Source organism: Panthera onca, chromosome C1 (assembly GCF_046562875.1).
Source record: "Panthera onca isolate mPanOnc1 chromosome C1, mPanOnc1 haplotype 2, whole genome shotgun sequence".
Taxonomy (NCBI): domain Eukaryota; kingdom Metazoa; phylum Chordata; class Mammalia; order Carnivora; family Felidae; genus Panthera; species Panthera onca.
This window is the reverse complement of record NC_138346.1, coordinates 76,729,633-76,754,917: the sequence shown is the minus strand read 5'-3', so window position 1 is coordinate 76,754,917 and position 25,285 is coordinate 76,729,633. Positions and strand designations below refer to the sequence as shown.

The following is a 25,285-nucleotide window of genomic DNA, read 5'->3' as shown; positions in this document are numbered from 1 at the left end:
TGCATCCATTATGAAAAATAGCATGAAGATCCTCAAAAAATTAAAAATAGAACTACTTATGATCCAGCAACTTATCAGAAGAAAATAAACATACTAATTCGAAAGGATATATGCACCTCGATGGTCCTTGCAGCATTGTTCACAGTAACCAAGATATGGAAACAACCTAGGTGTCTGTATATACACACATACTCACAATGTAACACCACCAAGCCAGAGAAAAGAATGAAATCTTGTCATTTGCAACAACATGGATAGACCCTGAGGATATTATACTAAGTGAAAGAAGTCAAAGACAAACACCACATGATTTCACTAACGTATAGATTCTAGAAAGAAAACAAAGCAAACAGAACAAAACCCAGAATCATAGATACAGAGAGCAGATTGGTGGTTGCCAGAGGGGAGGGAGGCCGGAGGAGAATGAGTACAGGGGATTAAGAAGTACACACTTCTTCCAGGCACCTGGGTGAGTCCGTCAGTTGAGTGTCCAACTCTTGATTTTGGCTCAGGTCATGGGATTGAGCCTGCACTGGGAGTGGAGCCTGCTTAGGATCTTCTCTCTTTCCCTCTGCTCCTCTCCCCCACTCACACACACTCTCTCTCTCTAAAAAAAAAAAATTATATATATATATATATATATATATATATATATATATAATAAGTCATGAGAATGTAATGTGCAGCATGGAGAACATATTCAATAATAGCGATAACTTTATATCATGACAGATGGTAATTGCACCTGTTGTGGTTACCATTTCACAATGTATACAAATATGAAATCACTATGTTATATACTTGAAACTAATCCAATACTCTATGTCAAGTATACCTCAGTAAAAAAGCATTGGGGAAATTTATATATATGATGTCAGATTAAATGAATAAAAAAATTTCTCCAGCCCTTCGATATCATGTTGTCTGCAGATTATTTTCTGCACAGTAACTTTAGCAAGATTTTATGAGTTGTAGCTTGCACCTTTCTTGGGATGGCTTTCCAGTTTCAGGAAAGCAAAACCTACCTCAGAAGCCTACAGTGACTAAATGGGAATGCTAGCGCCAGAATCTTTCCAAAAAAGAAAAGAGAATATGCTAATTCTTTCAAACAAATGTGCATCTGTCTGACAGCAGACGTGTCCCAAAGACTGCAGTCATGCTACTTTCTTATTTGGGGACTTATTTTTACAGAGTCCCTCAGCATGCCACTGTTACTGTTTACTACCTAGAGTACTTGTCATGCCTTCATGGTGATGTTCTGCACAAAAATATTAAAAACAAGTAGCACTGTAATATTTTTCCAACTCAAGTATTTAGGTTTGAAATACGGTATCTACAGATGTTTGCAAATGAGACTGAGCAGGTTTTCAAATATATGAGGTGTAAAAAGTCATATATCACTTGTTAGTGTTTTGTTTTTTTTTTATTATTATGTGAGTTTTAAGCTACAGTACGACCAGAGCTATTCATAATGTCTTCATCTCCAATCTGTGTGCCTCATCCTTATCTTGAACCATTGGGACATCTCAGTAGCTCTAGCTGAACTAGGATAACATTTAAATATGTTTATTTTTTTTCAGTTTCTGTCATGGCAAAATGAAGTAGTGAGTATGGCATATACTAGAGAAGTTGGACCCATGACAACCTGCTCATTCATTATTATGCAGAAAAATAGATCTCTTTAAGTTTGCCTTTGCTTCAAGAAAGCTATGATCAGTTTAGCCTGTATAGTTCATAATTCCTGTAGCATGGGTTCTGAACTTTTTGGTGTGATAATGGACACTGTGTTTGAATGGGAACAGGCCATCTCTAGTAGATTACAAGAGTAAGGTTCTAATTGTTTCAAGTAAATGAATCTTTATTTTTATTAATATGCTAACAAAATATTGTTAACAATTTAAATTACTCAAATTATTAAAATGAAGTAGGTTAGGGTTAGGGTTATATTTTCTAAAATTATCAGCATCTGAGTGTGCAGCGTACCAATAAAGAATAGGATAAAGTAATCTGATGTAGGAGTAGCTAGAATGATCGTTTGTAGTACTATAATTATGCATCTTTTTAGCTTGAATAAGCTGTAGTTGAGGCTTTAAGTTAAATTTGGCATTGGATATTTTGTAGAAATATTGAAGTTTGGAATTCTTTTCTAACATGAATTATATTATTTTACTGGAGTAAAAGATAGCATTATATCTGTTTTTAGACAGCTTGGAGTTTTAAAAGATATATCTAATACTAACATTGCAAAATAATATTGATACAACTCTAACAAAAAGTATGGTGTATCAATCATGCATATGCAACATTAAGTTGAATTTTACCCATTGACTACTGTATATTAATGTAATCGTATGAATAGTAATTGAAAGGTGAAAAGATAGTGATCACAAAGATGAAAGGATAGTGATCCTTTATAAGGAGTGGTTAATGCTAAAACAGAAGTAGACCATAGAAGAAAAACAAAAGGCCAAGCTAAATAAAGACAGCTGACATACCATAGAAGTTTCTCACATTTTCTCTTCCCACATCTACTCCATGACCAAAGTCCAGTGATAATGTATGGTTTTATTTATATAATCTTAAATATTTTTAAAGCACAAAGCATATGGTAATCTCGTAGATCCTAATATCTACATCTCTCACATGTAGTCTCCTGTCCAATCTTACTGCTGTCATTAGTCTTTATATCTATTCCTTGACTTCTCTTGCTCTTAGCAATCATGTAAGTTGATTTATATCAGCTCATATAGTACCTAACTCTTGAGTAGCGTCCCTGATCTCACCTGTAATGCCCAATATTAACTGGTTCTTTTTCTGTTACTCAATATTTGTATGTACATTTTTTGTCTTATATTGCTGTTTGTGAGGAATTTGTTTATAATTTTGCCTTTTATACAAGGCTGTGATCTTTATGGAATTAGAAGTTTTGTGTCATTTATTCATGTCTGGTCTCATTACCTTTTAGTGTTTGGCATAAAGGAAGTGCTCATAGTGGAATTCTTGAATGTATGAGTGGATTATTGAAGAGCTGCCACTTTCTTGAAGTAAAATCTGTTATTAGGCAGTATTTGTCTTCTTTGCTTTTTTAAAAAAATTTAATTCCAGTATAGTTAACGTGCAGTGTTATATTAGTTTCAGGTGTACAATATAGTGATTCTATAATTCTATACATTCCTCACTGTTTTGTTATGATAAATATGTTTGCTTTGCTTTGGTTTTAAAGGGATGTGAATGTAAGAAAAGTCTATCTGGCTTTAAATTGTCCTACACTTGTTACTATGTTACTGTAGTATTCACATTAATGTCCTACTGTACCAAATTTGATTCCTTTCGAAGTAATTTAAACTTTAGTGTTCATTGAGGGTCTACTGCTGAAATAAAACGGTGAACAATGTGTAAGAAGCTTAAGCCATACCTCTTAACTTGCAGTGGTGTTCTTTCTGTTGAGAAAAATGCAAATGCATTTGCAAAATAGGAAATCTGTGTGTATTTTTAAATCATATGACATAAAAATAAATACACAGTTTCGTGTATGGAAACCAAGAAGCAGAATCTAGCCACAAGGAAAGAATAAGCCACAACAACAATAACAGATAAGCTACAAACTGGCTTATATCAAGAGCACATTTCTAGCTAACCTTTCAGGGGATGCAGGCCAAAGCAATTATTAGAAACTAATGACCGCAATGGGTTCTTCTCAAAAGGGTTGTAGTGAAACACGTGTAAAACTTCTCTATGGGAAGATAGTCATGTAATGGAATTGGTACTGACAGTGCTACGTGGTCTGTATTAGGGAGACTTTTGAAAGGGAAAACAACACAAATCTGAAAGGGCAGTGATCACTTGCTAGAGATGTGATACATTTAAAATCCTTTGATGCTTGATGTATTTCTCTTAAAGTTGGGTCTGGTTACTGTGGCTTCATGGTTCCCTGTGACCTGGTTACTGTCTACTTAGTTGATGTCTTTTCCTTCCCTTCTTTTTTAGCGGTCTGTGCTTTCTTTGTCCATAACTTGTTTCCTGGTGCTTTCTGGGTTCTCCTCAGGGCATTCTGGTATGCAGATCTCTTGGCCTGCAACAGTCTTCCTCCAACTTACCTTTTTTTTTTTTTTTTTGGTAATCATCCTTCCATGTGATATCTACCTTGGGAAGGTTCCTCACTTTCCCTGACCTCTAAATAATCAGGGTGAATGCATCAGCTTTGTGTTCCCAAAGGGCCTGGGATGGAATTTATCACACTTCAGTGAAATGTTGTGTTTAAAACCTATTTTTTGTTAGGCTCATATATCCACTAGAGTGGAGAATGAACCTGTTTTGCTAACCAATACCTAAAGATGTGAATGAATGTATTGATGACATACCTGAAATATTTGGAGAAATGTTAAGTGACAAGTAGCAATTTTGAGAAGTTAATCTCAGGAATGAAGGCTCAGGGCCCTAAGGACCCATGCATTTTTTTTTTTTTTATTATAATTACCTGTTGTAAACAGGCTTAATTGTATATTTACACTTCACCAACAACACAGGGCTGGGATAGAAGTGATAGTCAAAGGTTAGTGGTAAAATTAACTAACCTAAACTCATCATTTGTTTTGTTGAAAAATCTTCAGTAATACTTACCTCCTATTTATTAGTCTTACAGGGTAGATATAGTACATATTTGACTTCGAAGGTACAATGCTGGAGAAAAAGAGACCATTTGAGGCTCTGTCTCCCTTTGTTATCCTGGGTCACTTGGTAGCTTGCTACTCAGGATTCATGAATTGTTTATTGAGAGCCATGTATGTATTAGTCTTAACTAATCATTAGAAGGAGCATGGATGAACAGGAAAGAGTCTTTGTCCAATGGGATATATCCAAATGTCCATAAAGAAACAGTTTAGACGACATAGCATTTTGGCCAGCAACAAGCTTTTCCTCTGAAATCTTAACCTTTGTATTTGAAAATTTTCAGAAATTTATAGGTATTTAAGGGCTTTTTCGCCCTTATTTTCTTTTAACTTCTATGAAAGGGAATTTAGCGAAGTTATCGGTATTTGTAGTGTCCGTTCACGGAGTTTCGCTAATTTAATGTGGGAAAACCTTTACCATTTCCACACAGATAATTTGTTACGAATTGTCACTAAAATTTGCTTTCCAGACATAATGTTAAAGCTAATTTTATATCAAACTAGAAATGAATACACGTGGGTACTTTTGAATAGTTGTTTCTCTTTCTTCACAAGAGATTATGACAAGGATATTACGAGCTCGGTCCCAAATGCTGCAAAATGCTGTACAGTGAATCCAGAGGGCACCAGTTCTGTTCTGCGTATTTTAACCGCAAACATTTTATTTTTTGAATAAAGCTACCTATATATTTGTGTGTGTGTGTGTGTGCGTGTGTGTGTGTGTGTGTGTGTGTGTGTGTGTGTAGGGGGATATTTTCTGCAATTTTGCTTTCATTTAAAGCATATACACTGCATTTAACAGAATTTTAAACTTAATAAATTTGCATATATTTGGAGTTACTGTTTAAAACCAGCATACATGGCTTTGGGGCCTCCAGGCATCTTATACAGTTTCATGTTCAAAAGCAGGTTAGAGTGTGTATATCTCCATTTCCTTTCTGTGGCTATTTATCTGAGCCTTCAAGATCCCCATTTCCCTTTCTTATTGGCGCTGTCTGTTCTCTAAGATGACAATCAAAGTCTTCATTCTTCCAGCTAAATAAATCTGCCTTCACTTTCCCATTCTGCTGGTATGACAGAAGCATATCTTTTATCTAATTTATATTCTCTCTGATTTGTTGAGAAAATCTAACTTTTGGAGGCAAAATGTTCTAGGCTTAGGCTTGCAATAATTTGAGGGGGGCGGTTTGCAAATTTTTTAAAAATATTTCAATCAAGAAGCTCTCAAAAGGTGCCCATTTCTTTTGATGTGTGTTGATAAAAGCCATCACCAATTCTGTGGCTTAGTGCTATTACCTAGAAATTCCCACTGATTCTTCTAAAAAGTATTTTGACTAAATCAGCTTAACAAGTGTTTTACTGAACAGGCTCCCTCATGTTAATGAGACTGTCTCTGCTTAGCAGGTATAGAGAGACTGTTACCCCTTTCCAATGATGACCCTGCTTGTGACACAATGTACAGCAGGTTCTAAATCTCTAGGAATCTCACAAGTTAGTGAGATTTGAAGAATACAGGATGGATGGAGAGAGGTAAACAAATCAAAGACAGACTTATAAACGTTCTTTCTATAAATGTTCAGAAAATTATCAATTTTAGTTAAACACGTGCCTTTAAAATATTTTATTCTTAACTAGGATTTTATTATATTAGCTATATCTGATGTAATATATTCACTAGTGTGTATATACACTAGTGTTTTATGTTACATCTATAAGAATATGTATATACATATATACACATACTAACATGTTGTATGTTAGTATAGTCTAATAATACTTTAGATTCAAGAATATGATTTTAATGCATTTACATACTGTATCAATTTCATATTAAATAGGTGATACAAGTTTGACATCTAGTTATGCTCAAATTAAATTTTAGAAGACTAAGTAAACAGCCAGAATACGATGAGTCACTACTTGAAGTCATTACTATTTATCCATTAAAAATTTATCCATTTAAAAATTATATACCACAGGGGCGCCTGGGTGGCTTGGTTGGTTAAGTGTCCAACTTCAGCTCAGGTCATGATCTCACGGTCCGTGAGTTCGAGCCCCGCGTCGGGCTCTGTGCTGACAGCTCAGAGCCTGGAGCCTGTTTCAGATTCTGTGTCTCCCTCTCTCTCTGCCCCTCCCCTGTTCATGCTCTGTCTCTCTCTGTCTCAAAAATAAATAAATGTTAAAAAAAATTAAAAATAAATAAATAAATAGATAAATAAATAAAAATTATATACCACAGCTTTCACAAGATCACTGGATGTGTAGATTTCTTTGATAAGAGCCATCATATGAAAACCTTATGTGCCTGAAATTTGGACAACTGGACAGTCTACCCAAATATTTAGAATAGACAATTAAAAGCTTTAGATACCTTACTGGGACCCTCAGTGATCTCAGTCTTGATCACCTCCCAAATGCAAGGACGGCCAAGGCAGGGAAGAGTGGATTCCCAAATGCTGGGAGAGAGGAAGGTTGAGTTAGAAGTTTCCAGTATGTTAAAGATTATCAGTTTGTCAGATGAGTGAGGAGTGTTGGCATTTCTATGTGATAACTTGTCAAGACTGGTCAGGGAATTTGAAGTTATCAGTTGATTTAGTACCATTAGGGTTGAGAGATGTCAACATGAAATGGGAATAAGAACAATAGTTAAAACTTGAATGCTTAGCTCAGGTAAAACCAAGTTATTCTGTTCCAATGTAGAAGATACAAGAGTGGGGGTGCCTGGGTGCCTCAGTTGATTAAGCGTCAGACTTCAGCTCAGGTCATGATTTCACGGTTTGTAGGTTCGAGTCCCGCATTGGGCTCTGGGCTGACAGCTCAGAGCCTGGAACCTACTTCAGATTCTTTGTCTCCCTCTCTCTCTGCCCCTCCCCTGCTCCCACTCTGTCTCTGTCTGTCTCAAAAAGAAATAAAAAATTTAAAAAAAAAGAAAGAAAAAAAAAAACACAAGAGTTGGGCATAGGCTTTGTACCTAAGCTGTTCTCTTGAGTGGCGATTCTTCTGGCACAGGTCGAAAATTTCTTACTACTCTCTTCTTATCCATACCTTTGGACATGTGGAATCTCATATATATATATATATATATATATATATATATATACACACACATACACACATACATATATATATATATATTTTTTTTTTTTTTTTCAAAATCAAGGAAGTTTGCTCTGTATTGCTAGGTAGATAGATTTAGGGGTAGAATATTTTGTTTGAGTTTTTCAGACCAAAGACAGTGGAAATAGATTTTTTAAACCAAATCACTATATCAAACAAATATTATTCCAGGTATTATATCTTATATACAGATGTATATAATACTTAGGTCTAAAGTAATAAACTTAAAAAAAATACCTCTATTCAATAGTGTATTTTCATCCACCACACCATCTTGGTTCTTTATTTGCCTCCTTGCCCTAATTGACTAGGAGTTAAAAGGATCTGATAGGACCTCAGAATAGGTATACCAAGAACCAAAACACCAATATTATTTGAAAATGACAGTAGAGAAAGAGACAGATGGTTGCTCCCTTCATATGTTCTAATAGCAACTAGAGCTGTTAATTAAAATAAGGAGCACCTCAAGAATGTGACTGAACCTATACACAGAATTAATCTGGGTAATTTAGGCAAAATAACAAGTTGGTTTTTTTTGGTTTTTTTTTTTTTCATTTTAAAGGAAGGATTTAGATTGTGTTGAAATTATTTGGTCATTGAGTCCATGTTCTCATTTCCCTTTCTAGTGTTGACATCTTCAAGCCAAATTGTGCTATAATAAATGAAAATAGGTAAAGGTGGCTACTCTTTTGTACCTCACTTTCTTTCTTTGATACAAGTTAGTGTTTTAGATTATGTCTCCCAAGGCCTCTCTAATTCAAATTACTATGTGTTTCTTTAATTGCACTATTCAGGCAATAAGGTTATTCAATTTACAACAGACATAATTCTTTATTTCATCAAAGCTGTTAATAAAGTACATTTTCTTTGCCTATTTTGCTCTTATATTCCTGGAAAAGAAGTAGTGAGTTATGGCTCTACTCCGACAGATTTCTGTTGATTATAAGAAAGTTAAAGGCTTCCGTTAAAAACATTTTTTTTAACATCACCAAATCACTGTAAGATTATAGATACCTATCTATTTAGAAAGGAGCCTAGGAAAAACCATTTCATTAAGATGCACATCGTGTATTTCAAACACAATGTATTTAATCTGATTAGTTGGCTGAGACCCAGCCAGTGCTCTGTCAGCAGATCAGGAGTAAAACAATGAAGCTGTAATTAATGAAATTAATGCCAGATATAGAAACTGGAGATCTGAGGTGACATTTCGGTCATAACATATCCTTTGAGCCTAGCAGAATGGAGAGACAGTTTAGTTGGAAGTAATTGTTCTTAGTTTAATGGCACATGATTAGACGAAAATGGTTATTTTTCTCATGCTACTGGCTGCTAGGACTATAAGTTGGCAGGCATGACGGTACAAAACTGTCAGACAAATTTAATCAGAAAGTTCAGAAAATAAAAGGGTATGATTTGATTTACTATTTTTAGCTTCTCTTTCTTATGTGTCCGAGTAGAGTTTCATGGCATGTCCATTTTCATCATGCTAACAATATGAAGTTGTTGGTCACCAGTCTTTGTAACCTCCTACATCCAATCAGTTGTCAAGTCTTGTTCGATTTGCCTCTGAAGTATCTTTTAGATCTTTCTCCACAGTCATTTGTTTGGCCATCGTCCCTTACCAGGGCTTCCCAACTGGTCTGGCTGCTTCAGTCTTGCCCTGATCAGATATTTTCTCCATAGAGCAGTCGAGATGATTTCTGCCAAACACTAGCAGGCTGTGCCACAGCCTTTGATAAAACACATCAATTACCCCTCAGCGAGTGGACTGATGCATTATTTTCAGGTGATAAGTACAATTTCCCCTCAGTATACGACACCAAATACTCCTTACCCAATAGAGGTTTGTCAGCATGCCAAGGAAATAGAAAAGTTTAACCTTTCACTGTAAAAATAGTGTTGCATAATAAGATCTTGGTCTCGGAAAGTAGATATTAAAATATTAATAATAGTAATAGTAATCCTAGTCAACATTTATTAAGTCCACCACAAAAGACAGGAATGGAAATTATGAGGAAGAGTCCATAGTCAGGATGTCTGCCAGATGCTGTAGAAGGCTGGTTCTTGCACAGCTGTGGGGTTGGGGAGCATGAAGTCAGGTTAAGAACAGCGTTCAGTGAACAATTTGTATGGATGAGATGTGAGGACACACTTGAGGTGAAATAGGGAATCCTATAAAAGGTATGCAGAATGTGTACTTTCCTTCCAAAGTTAACAAATATTAAGGACAGATGAATTATAAAACAATATCACCAAGATTGGCAAATCTTTCTAAGGATGCATGCAGTCTAAGTCATCGAGCCTCACTTTGATTACATGTTACAGCACTTTGCAGGTGCAAATCTATCTAGTGGTGGGTGCTTCCATAATTTGGGGGGTTCTCTTTAAGATAAAAAGAATACAAAACTCTGACATCAAATTTATGAAAATGGAAAGGACCTGTGCTAGTGAAAGTCCCTGAAATGTAAGCTTTGTAAGTATCATGTTAAGCCCACCTCTAGCCATTTGAACTTTTGAATGTTTAATGTGTTTCTCTTGAAATGTAGTCTGTGTACTTTTCCCTTTCTTTTATGGTGATAGTAACATTTCCCCATTAAGATCCTACCATATTTTACCAACAGTGCTAGACTTGGATCTTACATGATAGTCCTTTAGAGTGAGTTCTACTTCTTCCACAATTTATTAGATCTTATATGCACTTAAAAGAATTGATGTCTCAAGAAAGATTAAGCAAACCGTATACATTACTTGAGGCAAGAAGTGGATTTAAGACAGCGTGGTAACAGCCTAAAAAATAACTTGGAGCTGTCAGCATCAGACAGAATGGAGCCCTCATAGACCATATAAGCAGTAATGATGGTTTCAAATTACAATGGGAAATCTTTATATTTTGAAAGAATAATTATGTAATTTTATCTTTCTGGAAACGTTTACATTAAAGGTGTTTATGTTTGTTTGCTTGGAGAGAGGGAGGGAGAGAGAGTGGGAGCACTCGAGCATCAGAGGGACAGAGAGAGGGAGAGAGAATCCCAAGCAGGCTCCACACTGTCAGGACAGAGCCAAACTTGGGGCTCCATCTCAAGAATCATAAGATCACGACCTGAGCCATGACACTAACCAGCTGAGCCACTCAGGCACCCCTGGAAACTTTGACATTAGGTGTGGGTTTTGGAAATTAGCTTAGACTTCGTACAAAACAGACCTATTTCTTGCCTCCATTCATTTTGTGGAGATAAAATATAGGTACAGCAAAATAGATGCGCCTGCTTATATGTATATGAATAGGTTAGATACTTTCTAATGCAGTGAGCAGGGTGTTTGGAATATGGAAATTTGCAAACAACAAAACAGGATGTTTGTGTGACTTCTCATTTCAACCACAAAAGCAATTTTTTTAAGTAAATTTTAAACGTTGTTAAAACCTCTTTATTTATGACTTCATAAATTATAATAATCAAAATTTAGAACCTGTTGGAGAAAAAGATTTGGTGGCAAATTTATACATTAGTAGTCTTTCTTTTTTTTTTCCCACCATATGCATCATGGTATAGAGATCCACCTTTATGGCATAGCGAAATGGTTGAAATGTAGCATGAGTGTAGATGAGGGCTCTTGAGATGCAGAATAGTTAACTCCAAGAACAGAAGGAACCTGGCTCCATTTCTTACAAGCCAGAAGGCCATGAGCAAGTTACTTAACCTCTTAGGTACTGGCTTTTTTGTTTTAATTTACTTATTATCAGTAGACTTGATGTTTTAGAAAAGTTTTAGGCTCACAGTAACATCCTGCAGCAAGTACAGAGTTCCCATACATCCCCCAGCCCTGCAGCCCAGCCGCTGCCAGCCTCACTCACCATTAACATGGTGCCCCAGTGTGGTACGTTTGTTAGAATCAATGATCAGACATCGACACATCATTATCAATCTAAGTCCATGGTTTACATCGGGGTTCACACTTTGTGTTGTACGTTCTAAGTTTTGACAAATGCATAATGACATGTATCTACTATTACAGTTATCATATAGAGTATTTTCACTGCCTTAAAAATCCTCAATCTGGCACCTGTTCATCCCCAAATCCTGGTAATCACTGATCTTTTTACTGTCTGCATAGTTGGATTTTCCAGAATGTTATGTAATTGGAATCATACAGTATGTAGTGTTTCAGATTGTCTTCTTTCACTTAGTAGTATGCATTTATGGTTACTTGTGTTTTTCATGGCTTAATAGCCCACTTTTTAAAATCATTGAATAATATTCCATTTATACATATATAGCAGTTTGTTTATTCATTCACCAATTAAAGGACATTTTGGTTGCTTCCACTTTTGGCAAATATGAATAAAGTTGCATAAACATTTGTGTGCAGATTTTTGTGTGGACATAAATTTTCAGCTCATTTGGGTAAATACCAAAGAGCCCAATTGCTGAATCGTATGGTAAGAATATATTTAGTTTTGTAAGAAACGGCCAAACCGTCTTCCAGAGTGGCTGTATTATTTTGCATTCCCAGCAGCAATGAGTGAGCAGTCCTGTTTTTCTGCACCCTCACCAGCATTTGCTGGTTTTGGTGTTCCCTGTTTTGGCCATTTTTAATAGATATCTAGTGGTATCTCATTATTATTTGAATTTTCAAATATATAATGACATGTAATATGGAGCATCTTTTCATGTGATCAGTCACCACCTGTATATCTTCTTTGATGAAGGGTCTGTTCATACCTTTTCCCCATTTTTTAGGGACAGGTTAATCATCTGAAAAAGAAGATGGTAACTACTCCATAGGGATTTTGAGAATAAACTAATTCACTTAGATATTTTAACATAGACCCTAGAATATAGGTCCATTAAGTATTAGATGATATTCTTATGAATTATCTACATTGCTTCATAATAACATGTCTGAAACAACATTCTCCCCACTCCACCCCATCAATCAGCTTCCTTTTTTCATAAAAAAATCAGTTTCTCAATTTTTTTCCTTTTCATTTGGTTTTAAATATTTCTTTCTTGACTCATCCCTTAAGTACAGACAATTTTTTTTTCCATTTTTTTCCTATGGAATTTTTTCAACGTTTTTTATTTATTTTTGGGACAGAGAGAGACAGAGCATGAACGGGGGAGGGGCAGAGAGAGAGGGCGACACAGAATCGGAAACAGGCTCCAGGCTCCGAGCCATCAGCCCAGAGCCTGACGCGGGGCTCGAACTCACAGACCGCGAGATCGTGACCTGGCTGAAGTCGGACGCTTAACCGACTGCGCCACCCAGGCGCCCCTCCTATGGAATTTTTTAATTAATAAATGAAACAATCTCAGAAGTAAGTTGGGTACTTCTCTGTCTCATATCTGAAATTAAATCATATATATATATACACATATATATGATTAAATATATATATACATATATGATTAAATGTATATTTAATCATATGATTAATATATATAATATAATATAATATAATATAATATAATATAATATAATATAATATATATTTAATCATAGCACAGTTCATGTATTTTTCAGGTCAATCACTGAAGTTATTACCTTGTTAACTTCTGAAATGTTTATTAGGCAGAGAATGCAACTGCACGATTAAGATTATTTCTTAATTCTTTTTATTTGTTGTGAAAAAGTGATATGTCTGAGAATAAACATCACTAATTCAAAGTCTATTAAAATTGTTATTAAAAATGATAGGAATACAGTTTCTGATTATGAATACCATGAAAACTGATACCTTTGGGTATGTATGGCCACAAATGAAAGCGTCTTCTTTACCAATTATTAACTCTATCTCATGATTCCTATGTGCGCATCTGGCCAGAGAGCTTGATTTTCAGTATTCCAAGTGGATTAACTTGCCTTTTCTTCTTTCTCTCTTTCTTTCTTGTTTAGATCTTGGCCATAGTGTTTGTAATATCAATAAGCCTTTGAATATTAGACATTACTATATATATTTTTCTTAGCATTATTTATATGATGTAAATAATTATATATATAAATGAGATATATATGTATATGTATGTATATGTATATATGTATATGTATGTGTATGTATATATGTGTATACATATACATATATATATATATGATAAAATCTCCCCCAAAGATCACCAGGTCAAATAAGAATTTTGTCTGTATACCCTGACTCTATCTTAACAGATTGCTTATAGACAGATCGTTTTTCACTTTAACACCTGGGAGAAAATCTAAGCTGTCTTGGGAGTTGAGATACATTTTAAGATAAACTTTAGAGAGTTCAATTATCATTTCCTTTTTGAAAATGTCAATCATTAGGAAGTTTCTGTTTACATCTCTTACCCTATTTGCCGCAGGATTTTTATATTGTAGCTTTTTTTTTAAGCGGTTTTCTTTTTTTTAATTAAAGCAAATTAAAATACTGTCTAAAGGTGAGAAACTGCGTGGTCTAGGGAAACTTTTTTTTTAATTCCAAGTGGATTAAAAATTAATTCCAGTATAATTAATGTGCAGTGTTATGTTAGTTTCAGGTATACATTACCATGATTCAGGAATTATATACATTGCTCTGTGCTCATCCAATAGATGTACTCTTGATCCCCTTCATTTTTTTTAGCCATCCCCCATCCATCTCCCCTCTTATAACCACCAGTTTGTTCTCTGTATATAAGAGTCTGGGTTTCGTTTGTCTTCTTTTTTCTTTGTTCATTTGTTTTGTTTCTTAAATTCTACGGGAGTGAAATCATGTGGTATTTGTCTTTATCTGACTGGCTTATTTCACTTAGGATTGTACCCTGTAGATCCACCCACACTGTTGGAGATGGCAAGATTTCATTATTTTTTATGACTGAGTAATATTCCATTTGATAATATATATGCCACTTTTTTATTCATCCATCTATCAGTGGGCACTTGTATTGCTTCCATACTTTGGCTATTGTAAATAATGCTGCAATAAACATAGGAGTGTGTATTTCTTTCCAAATTATTATTATTTTTTTTGTATTCTCTGGGTAAATACCCAGCAGTGCAATTACTGGATTATATGGTAATTCTATTTTTGATTTTTTGAAGAACCTCCTTACTATTTTCTATAGTGGCTCTACCAGTTTGCAACCATGCACTAGAGTTCCTTTATGTCTACATCCTTGCCAACACTTGTTGTTTCTGGTGGTTTTGATTTTAGCTGTTCTGACACGTATGGGGTAGTACTACTCATATAATAAAAATTATACTTTTAATTTGCATTTCCTTGATTATTAGTGATGTTGATAGGGAAACGTTAGTACTTTCATGGTTAAACACCTGTTTTGTCATGTCAGAAATTTAAATTATTTATTAAGACTTGTATGTACATGCCCAAACCAATCATTCATTTTTCTCTTAAAATACATGAGCTAAAATATCATATATTTGTAATGATTACTGTGAAGTGGCATTTTCACATCTAGAATGGAAAACAATAATAATTTCCATAAAATTACAGATATTTTATTTTTCATTTAGGTTCTATAAATAACTTAAGAACAAAAATTGGAAGGGAAATTCTCTGATTTTTCACTGCAAAGCATGGAACCGTAATAACTGCTGAATTGCAAATGTTTATCCAGGCTCTGTTCTAAGCCTGCAGGCAAACAAAAAGAATTTGAATTTCTGCCAAAGAAGATGTTAAAAAATAGCTATAGTTTGATATTGAAAAAGAAGTAATAGCCTATACAAAAAGTAAGCCTCATGACTCAGGGAGAAAACAAGTTTTAGATTGTCAGGTATAAATGGATAATGCTGCATTTTATACAGTGATCAGTTATAGTTACATGAGGGATAGAAATTTCACCAAAAGCTTAGATTTAACTAGAGGTCAAATACTCAAGTATATCAAAATACCAGTTAATTTAATGTGGCTTAATGGTTAAATGCAAATAAAATATAACCTCTCTAGAAAATGTATCTAGACCTACATCTATTAGTGTATATTTTCACAAAAGCATAAGGAAAAACCTAACTGGATAACCAGATCATTGAATTTGATTTATGAGCAAGTGTATCTTCTTTGTGCAAGAATCATTCATACCTTGGTTTGTGAGCATAATTCGTTCCAGAAACATGGTTGTAATCCAAAGCACTTGTATATCAAAGCAAATTTTGGAACCATTGGCTCAGTTGTGATGTGACATTTGTGTCAGGTACTGCTCGTATTGTAAGACATTGCTCGCTTATCAAGTTAAAATTAGAAATGTTTGTTTGTCTTTCTTATGGAACACCCGCAGAACAAAGTTACTCACCATCCAAGATTTTGATGTATTTTATATGGTGATTATATATAATTTATTTTTATATACTCTCCTGTCCCACCTTACTAACCAAAGTAAAAAGGTCTTAGTATAATTATATCCCTTGCATTTTTGCTGGTGACCCCTTCTAGTAGATCGGGCAATCTAGTAGATTACTGACCAGTGTGGGAATGCTGTATCATAAAAAAATTGACTTCCTGGAGCACCTGAGTGGCTCAGGCGGTTAAGTGTCTGACTCTTGATCTCGGCTCAGGTCATGATATCATGATTCATGGGATGGAGCCCCACATAGGCTCTGTGCTGACAGCACGGAGCCTGCTTGGGATCCTCTCTCTCTGCCCCTCCCCAGTTTGTGCTCTCTCTCTCTCCCTCAGAATAAACAAAATTTTAAAAACAAAACAAAGTTGTCTTCTCTAGCACTGACATTTTTGACCTTCCTATTCTTCTTGTTCCTCCACTCCTCCTACTACCTCTCCCAAAGAATGCGTTGAGCATCTAATATCTGGCACAGTGTTGGATACTAGAGATGCCAAGGTGGATAAGAGCTCCCTTAAGAAGCTTATTCTAATTGGGGCGTCTGAGTAGCTCAGTCGGTTGAGCATCCAACTTCTGCTCAAGTCATGATCAAGTTCATGGGTTTGAGCTTTGTGTCAGGTTCTGTGCTGACAGCTCAGAGCCTGGAGTGTGCTTCGGATTCTGTGACTCCCTCTCTCTCTGCCCCTCCCCCACTCATGATCTCTCTCTCTCTCTCTCTCTCTCTCTCTCTCTCTCTCAAAAATAAATGAAGAACATTAAATATTTTTTTAATTAAACAAGAAGCTGATTCTAATCTAATCCATATCTGTAACTTCATTAATGGACAAAAAGGAACTGTATCTTAAATTCAGGTGCAACTGGTTGTGTCTTTGCATCTGCTCTTTACTCACCCCAGAATTTGTCTTATGTGATAGACAGGGACTGTGTAGCAAACTACTACTCATTTTTAAAGACTAGGTTTAAACATAGAGGTTGAGTGAGTTTATCCTTCATTCCATTGCCATAACACCTTGTAATTCAGCATGTTGAAGAGTACCTGGCAGAAAGGAAATGTTTGATCAATTAATAAATGTTAAGTATTATTACTGGTTGAAGTTGATGATGTATGTCATTGAGATATTTATAGTACCTGGTGGTTGAGAAACGTGGGTGTATGTGCCTGTGCACGTGCGCTTGTGTGTATATTTCAAAGACAATACATTAGAAGAGAAAAATTAGGAAAGATTTCATACATTTAGTGGCATTTAATTCAAGCCTTGAATATGAGGAATTATGTGAAGAGGTAGAGAGATGAAAGAGGATATTTCAAGCAGTTGAAACAGCCATGGACCAAGTAATATGCATGGAAAACAGTAATTATTAATGAGAAAGTCATCCATTCAAAAAAATTGGAGCAGAATAGCATAGAGGTTAAAAAGGCTGACTGTGGAATTGGAGGGCTTGACATTATATCTCCACTACAACCATATCCTGTCATGTGACATTGGACAAGCTACTTCCCCTCCCGATACCTCAGTATTGTTATCTGTCCTATGAGAAAACGAATAGTATGGTGAAGAGAATTATAATACTCAGAAAACTTGGGATCCAGCATATATTGTCTACTATGTGTTGTAGTTATTGTTGAGAGTTTTTAAAGAGTTAAAACTAAAATGGACATTGAGGGCTAGATTTTGAAGGAACTAGGAAGACATGCTGGTAAGTTTGGGGTTTATTCTTTATTTTTCTTTAAATTGTATTTATTCATTTTGTTTACATATCACATAATTTAAAAGCTACTAGGCCTTGCCTCCTAATACTATCACGTTAAAGGTGAGAATTTCAGCCTATATTTTAAGATGACACAAACATTCAGCCCATAACACCATATAAAGTGGTTATAAACGCCATTTTAAAGCAAAATTCTAGGAATATCTTTTAAAAACAGGAAATAATCTAAACATTTAATTGTTGTAATTCATGTGCAACATTTTTAAAAAGCTGATCTGTTTGTTGCTTCAGACAATATTTTAAAAAGTTTTCTTGCCTATGATTAGAGATAATGTTCTTCAAAATAATCAAATTCCAGCATTATCTGAAAAATGTTCTGTTTAAGCAAGAAAATATTACATTTTCCCTTTGAAAAACATCTTTTCTGATGTCAGTCTTATGGAGTATTTTCCAACAATAATTTGGTTCCATTTTATTTAGGTCTTGAAGGTGTTTTAGAAGCTAAAATCATATTTTAACAAGAGAAAACTATAGAATGGATAGGTTTGGTTCTGACCCTATAATTGTCAGGGCAAAGAAACATGTTTTAATAGGTACCATAAAGAGAAAGAGATGCTGTAAGAACGGAACATTTCCTCTCTTAGGTTAAGGGAATGATAATCAGTTGAAAGCGTACTGGTCAAATTCTGTAATGCTTCTGTGTGAAGTGATAGTGGAAAGCAGAAGGTAGTCCCCTGTCAACACAGCAGAGAAGTTACTTGTATTTCTACAAGGGAAGTATTTGCTACCATAAAGTTAGGCATATTTGTGCAGAGTAGACCACATTGACAGACACAGACTTGACTCCATTTATATTGTGTGTACTAATAGGCCTTTCTTCTTATTGCAGATAAGTATAGACAACATGGTCTACAACAAATTAATAGAAACTAACAAGGCAAAAATTATTTCATTTGCTTTGAGTTGATTCTGAGAAATGGGTGATCACTAAAGAATTGAAATATATCTAAAGTGACGTTTTAACTAATTAAAACCCCAATAATAATGATGATTGATAATAGCTAATGATTATTACCAGGTAATATGGGAGACCCATTAAATTGATTATATCATTTTCAATTATAATAACCTAATAAATTATATATTTTTATCCCTTATAACTATCCATATTTTATAGCAATTAAGGTTTAGATAATTTCAATAATATGCCTAAGATCTTACTAATACTGTGTGGTTAAAACACAGCAACCTCAAATTCAAAGCCCGTGTTCTTTGGCTATTAATATTACCCCAATCCTCTTAAATATGTTTTTAACAGTATGACCATGAATTATCTGTCATAGTTTCTATGTGTCATTGACCCTTTACACCTGCACTTGCATTCCTGTTTGCAAATCTACCCATCTTTGTTGTTGGTTAAAAATCTATCTTCCTTTCTTTTGTTCTTCTGGAAAGTAAGAAACCTAAACTATTAAATTCGAAACTACTAAATTTCTTATTGACACTTTATTTTCTAACAAATGTACTTGGGTTTTTCTTCTTGTTTTTGTCTTTTAATCTTCTTAAGATTTTTTGACCTAGCTCAAGCGATAATAGCAAAGTGATGTCTGAGAACACATTGTAAGGCCAAGTGCTTGTAAATAATAGAGGATAATATTGGGTTGAATGCATGCCAGAAACTTCTACTCTTCTCTAAAGTGTCTGAGCAGAATATGTTGAGCTTTAAAGGGATTCCATCTATTTGAAAACTGCAGTTTCTGGAAGCAATTTATATATTCTTAATAGCTTTGCAACCTATATCCCAGAGGAGCCTGATGCCATAACCTTAGTGTTATTGAACAGTGGTGGACAGAGTGTCTTTGTTTTATAAACAAGATAAAAAAAAAAACAAAAAACAAATAACAAAACCCTAACATCATATACTGCCTCAGAAAGTTTAGAGTGTAAACTTGGGTTCAGCTCAGTACAACACAACAGAGAACAGGCAGAGAATGACAAGTGTGCCTTATAGTTATTGTATCTTGGAGGATGGGTGAAATTTGGGGAGTACTTAAGTGAAGCAACAGCTACACACTATTCAGTAATATTCAGAGCAATAATATAGGGCAGTCTAGGAAATTACATGTGATACAGCACATGCTATACATGCTAAGTTGTAAAAACCACTGCCAATTTGGGGGGAAAAAACCAAAAATGACAAATTTAATGAATAAAAACAATATATTATTTGGCTAAAATTTTCAGTTGTGGATGTATGTATATAAATGAGACTTGTAGAGTAGTCAGATGTCCTGTATTTAGGGACTCTTCTAGAAGAAAATGAGCAATATTTATTGTACATGCAACTTATATATACATTACATAATTTCATTTAATCCTCTCAGTTTATCCTATGTAAAATCAAGAGAGCGGGCCTTAATTTACAGATGACGAGACTGAGGAGTAAAGAGATTTAATGGTTGTTTTCAAGTTCACACATTAATTAGTAATGGATCAGGGATTCAAGTACATCATCAGAGCTGAGAAGAGTCAAGATAGCATGTACAATGTGCTTAGAGAGATGGTTGGCACACATAAGTTCTTAGAGCAATCTTACTATTATTACCTATTATTATTACATAGCTTAATTAAAGGAGATTTTTCTCCAGTTTTCCCTTTTGTATAGTGCACACATAAAAGATAGCCACTATTATAAGAGAATTCTCTCTCTCTCTCTCTCTGTCTCTCAGCAGATTCCATATTAAGGTTTAGATAAAGCCTCTGCTGTGCACAAGTTATTGATTATTTGACATTTTCCGTGTCACAACATCCAGACATTCCCCTTGGCCTGGTTATATTGTGTTTAACCATCTCACACACACCTTATGTAGGGGACCATTTCTAACCAGCAGAAACAACAAAGAATCGCTGAGTTAGAGGTATTCTGAAAGTTTAATTAAGGACTTATCAAATAGCAACTCCCTTGCCAATTTTCACTTTAAAAAGCTCTCAGACTTGTTATTTGAATAAGTGTTCAATTCACTTAAAGAGGAACTTAAAGGTAGAATCAGGAAGGGGACAAGTCAAAAGTAAAAAGGTTAGACTGCATCGCCTCAATCATTTTAGATCAACACAGTGCTGGAATAAATTAAAAAGCAATCTATAGCTTTTTCATCTAAGAATTAGTGCAGGAAATAAATCCCCTTTTCACAAAATGTTTTTCATCTAAGGATCAAAAGTCCCAGCTATTTCCAGTAGCAGCATCTGTTGCTTTACCAGTTTCCACAGAGATGAGCTCGTGTTGATTTTCATCACATTTGTTCAAGCTTGGAATCTGGTTAAAATACGCAAACTGTCGCAATGCCAGTTAAGAGTTGCAATCATATAGTACCCTGTGAATAATGCCATTCACCTGCATTTATTTTGATTCAAACAGCATTTCCAATTATGAATCTAAGCATGGGTTATTTTTAAATGACTTGAAAAAATGACCTAGAGTAAGAAACATAAGATAAAGTATTCTACAAGGAAGAATACTATGATACACACATGTTCTTAGGAAACATATTATCTTTACTTTAAATCTTTTCAGCTGAAATCTGTGTTTTGCTTTTTCAACACCATTTTGGGTTAACGTGTAAAAAGAAGTCTGTCAGTTGCGTTACCTTAGAACATTGTCTAAACTGCAGATTGACCATCATAGACATTTTTCTGTTTTCCACCTTCTAATACTTTAATATCATTATTCATATGTTGACTGGATATTAATATTGTAAGTTTAAACCAGATTAAAAAACTGATGTTAGATACAAAAATACTGATTGAAAGAGATACATGCACCTTGATGTTTATAGCAGCACTATCAACAATAGCCAAATTATGGAAAGAGCCCAAATGTTTATCAATTGAGGAATGGATAAAGAAGATGTGCTATATATATATACAATGGGATATTACTCAGCCATCAAAAAGAATGAAATCGTTCCATTTGCAATGATGTGGATGGAACCCGAGTATATTGTGCTAAGCAAAATAAATCAGCTGGAGAAAGACACCATATGATTTCACTCATATCTGAAATTTAAGAAACGAAACCAATAAACATGAGAAAAAGAGACAGGCAAACCCAAAAACAGACTCTTCACTGTAGAGAAAAAACCGAGAGTTACTGGAGGGGACATGGGTGGGGATAGGTTAAATGGGTGATAGACATTAAGGAGGGCATCTGCGTTGAGCACTGGGTGTTGTATGTAAGCGATGAATCACAAAATTCTACTGAATCCAATATTATACTCTATGTTAACTAACTAGAATTTAAATAAAAAACTAAAAAAGAAAAAAAAATTAAACAATGTAATGCTGTTGAATTGGAAATGTATGCATCTGTGTACCTACATCTAATGAAACTGTAAAAGAAGGAGCAGAGGAACAAACATGAGTCAAATGCAAATGTCGTTGGTATAATTACCAAAGTATTGTCATGGTTTTAGTCACCTTGCTGCAGGCCTTTTTAATAATCCACCCCAAGCTTCTACACTCAGTCTCCTAAGCTATTGGAGATACACGGATGGAAACTAAGAAACTCTAATATTTGGAAATATGAGCAGTGTATCTTTTTCTAGATTTTAGAACATTTTGAATGTTTAATGGATCATTTTTCCAAAAAGAGAATTGCTATCTGATATCTAGCTATCTGTAAATTTAATTTCCCATACTGCTGATGTGGGGCAAATTAGTGATATGTCAAAATTCCCCACTTACGTTAATGCATTAACACTAATTTTCAGGAAGAACGGGAAATGGAAATGATTATTACTATAGAGCAGTAAACCCAGCAGTCATTATTAAGCTTTGCCTTAAATAGCAAGCGCTGTTCTGTGCACTTGTCCAAAGCTCTCAATAGCTTTATGAGATGATGATGCTTCTCTGCTTTGTAGAAGGGAGAACTGAATCTCAGAGAGTTTCAGGTATTTTTCACATGCTACTTAGTGGCATGAGGTAAATGATATCCAAGTAACATTGAATTGACAGCCAAATTCATAATTCATATCCAACAACAATGAGTTCACTCTGAAAAGAAATTAGTTTAATTTCACATAGTAGAAATAAATCTCCCCACCCTACTTTTCTGTCAAAATCCTCCACTGGCATTTGAGTAACAATGCTTACAGGTATCTTTATGTGAACAGATGCTTGAAATACCTGTTTACATTGTAGATGTCACTGTACCTTCAGCACCTTATTAGTATTCAATATCCTGTTTCCCCAAAGTGAAAATTCCATAAGATTTTATTTCTTCCATGTTTCCCCACCATTTAATTTTTTTTTTTTTTTTTTTTTTTTTTTTTTTACGTTTTTTCATTGACTGCTGATAACTACCCAGGAAACAGCTCAGGATAAGTAAGCATTGCAGATCAGCAATGTGGTATATTATAAAGATAAATAATGGGACAGAATGTTGATTTTTTTGTTTCATTTCCTTTCCTTTCCTAATGTAAAAAATGTCACTAAAATGGAATGAACTAAGATGGTGATAGTAACTGGATTTTGTTTCAGTGTTTACTCTTTTGTTGTTACAAGTAACTGAACAAAGTTTATGTCTGAATTTACTTCAACTCTTAATATATACATCCATTTGTAATGACCAGAGGACAAACCTACAAACCTATGTTACACTGAGTTATATTTACTATATGCCCTTACTTCAGATAATTCTACCCACCATCAATTTTCAGTGGCATAATTTTTAAAAGTTAAAATGGGGCTGTGAAGGAAGTACTGTCACTTAACAGTAAATATATATTTATGATTTTTTTCCTTTATTTTCTTTTGAGAGAATGAGAGCACATGAGCAGGGAAAAGGGGCAGAGGGTGAGAGAGAATCTTAAGCTCCACACTCAGCATGGATCCTGACATGGGAGTCAATCCCATGACCCTGGGATCATGATCTGAGCCAAAACCAAGAGTCAGATGCTCAACTGACTGAGCCACCAAGAGCCCTCTGATTTTTTTTCTTAAATTTATATTAATATCCTGGGCTGGAAAGATACATAAATTATGAGAGTGACTGCTTTGGGAGAGAAACTTAAAGGTACTTTTTTAAAACAAATACAGGGTACTTATTTATTTTATTTTTCATATCTTAATGGATAGGAACATGGATAGTTGTTGTATATTATAATTTTTCATGATCTTTAAACTATTCAAAATAAAGTCAAGTAAATATATCAGGAAATACATTTTTTAATCTTTTCTGAATGATCATCTGTAAGTTTTTTTCATGAAATACAGGCTAGAAATTGAAGATACAGAATGCTACTGTGTGTATGTCTATAGTACTTACAAATTACTCTTTAAACTGATTTTGTTATCTCCATGTATAAATGTTTCTGAGGGCTATTCCTGATAAAATGTTGATTATGAAGACTGGTATTTGGCCAGTTTGATTTTCACCATGACAGTTTGATAGATTGTTTAGAGTCGGTTTCCTAACTAAAATATTAGTGACACGATGGCAGAGTAAAAAGAACAATATCAACCCCCCCAGAAATTAGAATAATACTGTGCTTTCTCTATAGCTTCCTAGATCTGTGCCCAAGGAAGGTCAAGATCTATTTCTGAGTGCTATATTTCTTATCTTTAAAATGGACATAAGAATATTTTCTTTTTTAAAAAAATGTTTATTTGGGGAGAGAGAGAGAGAGAGAGCATGGCCTGAGCAGGAGAGGAGCAGAGGTTTTGGGGGGGGGGGCGGGGACAGAGGATCTAGAGCGGGCTTTGTGCTGACAGCAGTGAGCCTGATGCAGGGCTTGAACTCATGAACCATGAGATCATGACCTGAGCCGAAGTCAGATGCTTAACCAACTGAGCCACCCCAGTGCCCCAAGAATATTTCTTATTAGGATGATCTTAAAGATTAGAAATAATAAACAGAGTGCACCTAACACAGTGCCTGAGATATGATAGGTATTTATTTTCTGCATTTGTTTCTTTAAGAAGCATCTGGAAAAGGATGGTATATAAGTGTAACAGCTGCTTCTTTGGTCATACATAGCTGACCATAGTTATAAGGCAAGATTTTGTAAAGATTCCAGGAAGAAATTATCTTCAATATGGCTTTTCAATTATGTACTTATCCTTTTTCTCAGTATTGTATGTATGATCGCTAATCAAGAGAAAAGACAGAATATCCCTTTATCCAAATTACTCCAGGCTTAACCCCAATAGAAATTATTTATAAAGTGACAGAGAGAGAAGAAAAATGTAAGCAGAAAGGCTGTCATTATTTGTTTAAATTATTCTTAATTATTACAGAAATGCATTTTTTAAATTTTACACTTTACTAGCCTCAAATAGAAGTCTGATAGTAAAGGTGAAAGAAGGTAGTGAATTTTGCAAGTTACAAAAAGTTCTGTCTTCTGACTGAAATAAGACTGAAGTTTGATAACATGTTTTAAATGTATTCATGGACTTCTCAGTCTTCACACTTCCAATGAATAT

At 34.7% G+C, this 25,285-nt stretch overlaps 1 protein-coding gene across 2 annotated transcripts in view; it reads left to right on the top strand.

Moving 5' to 3' along the window:
• The window catches only part of KCNJ3 (potassium inwardly rectifying channel subfamily J member 3), a 160,671-nt gene that overhangs the window by 131,098 nt on the left and 4,288 nt on the right, over nt 1-25,285 (top strand). The window lies entirely within an intron of this gene.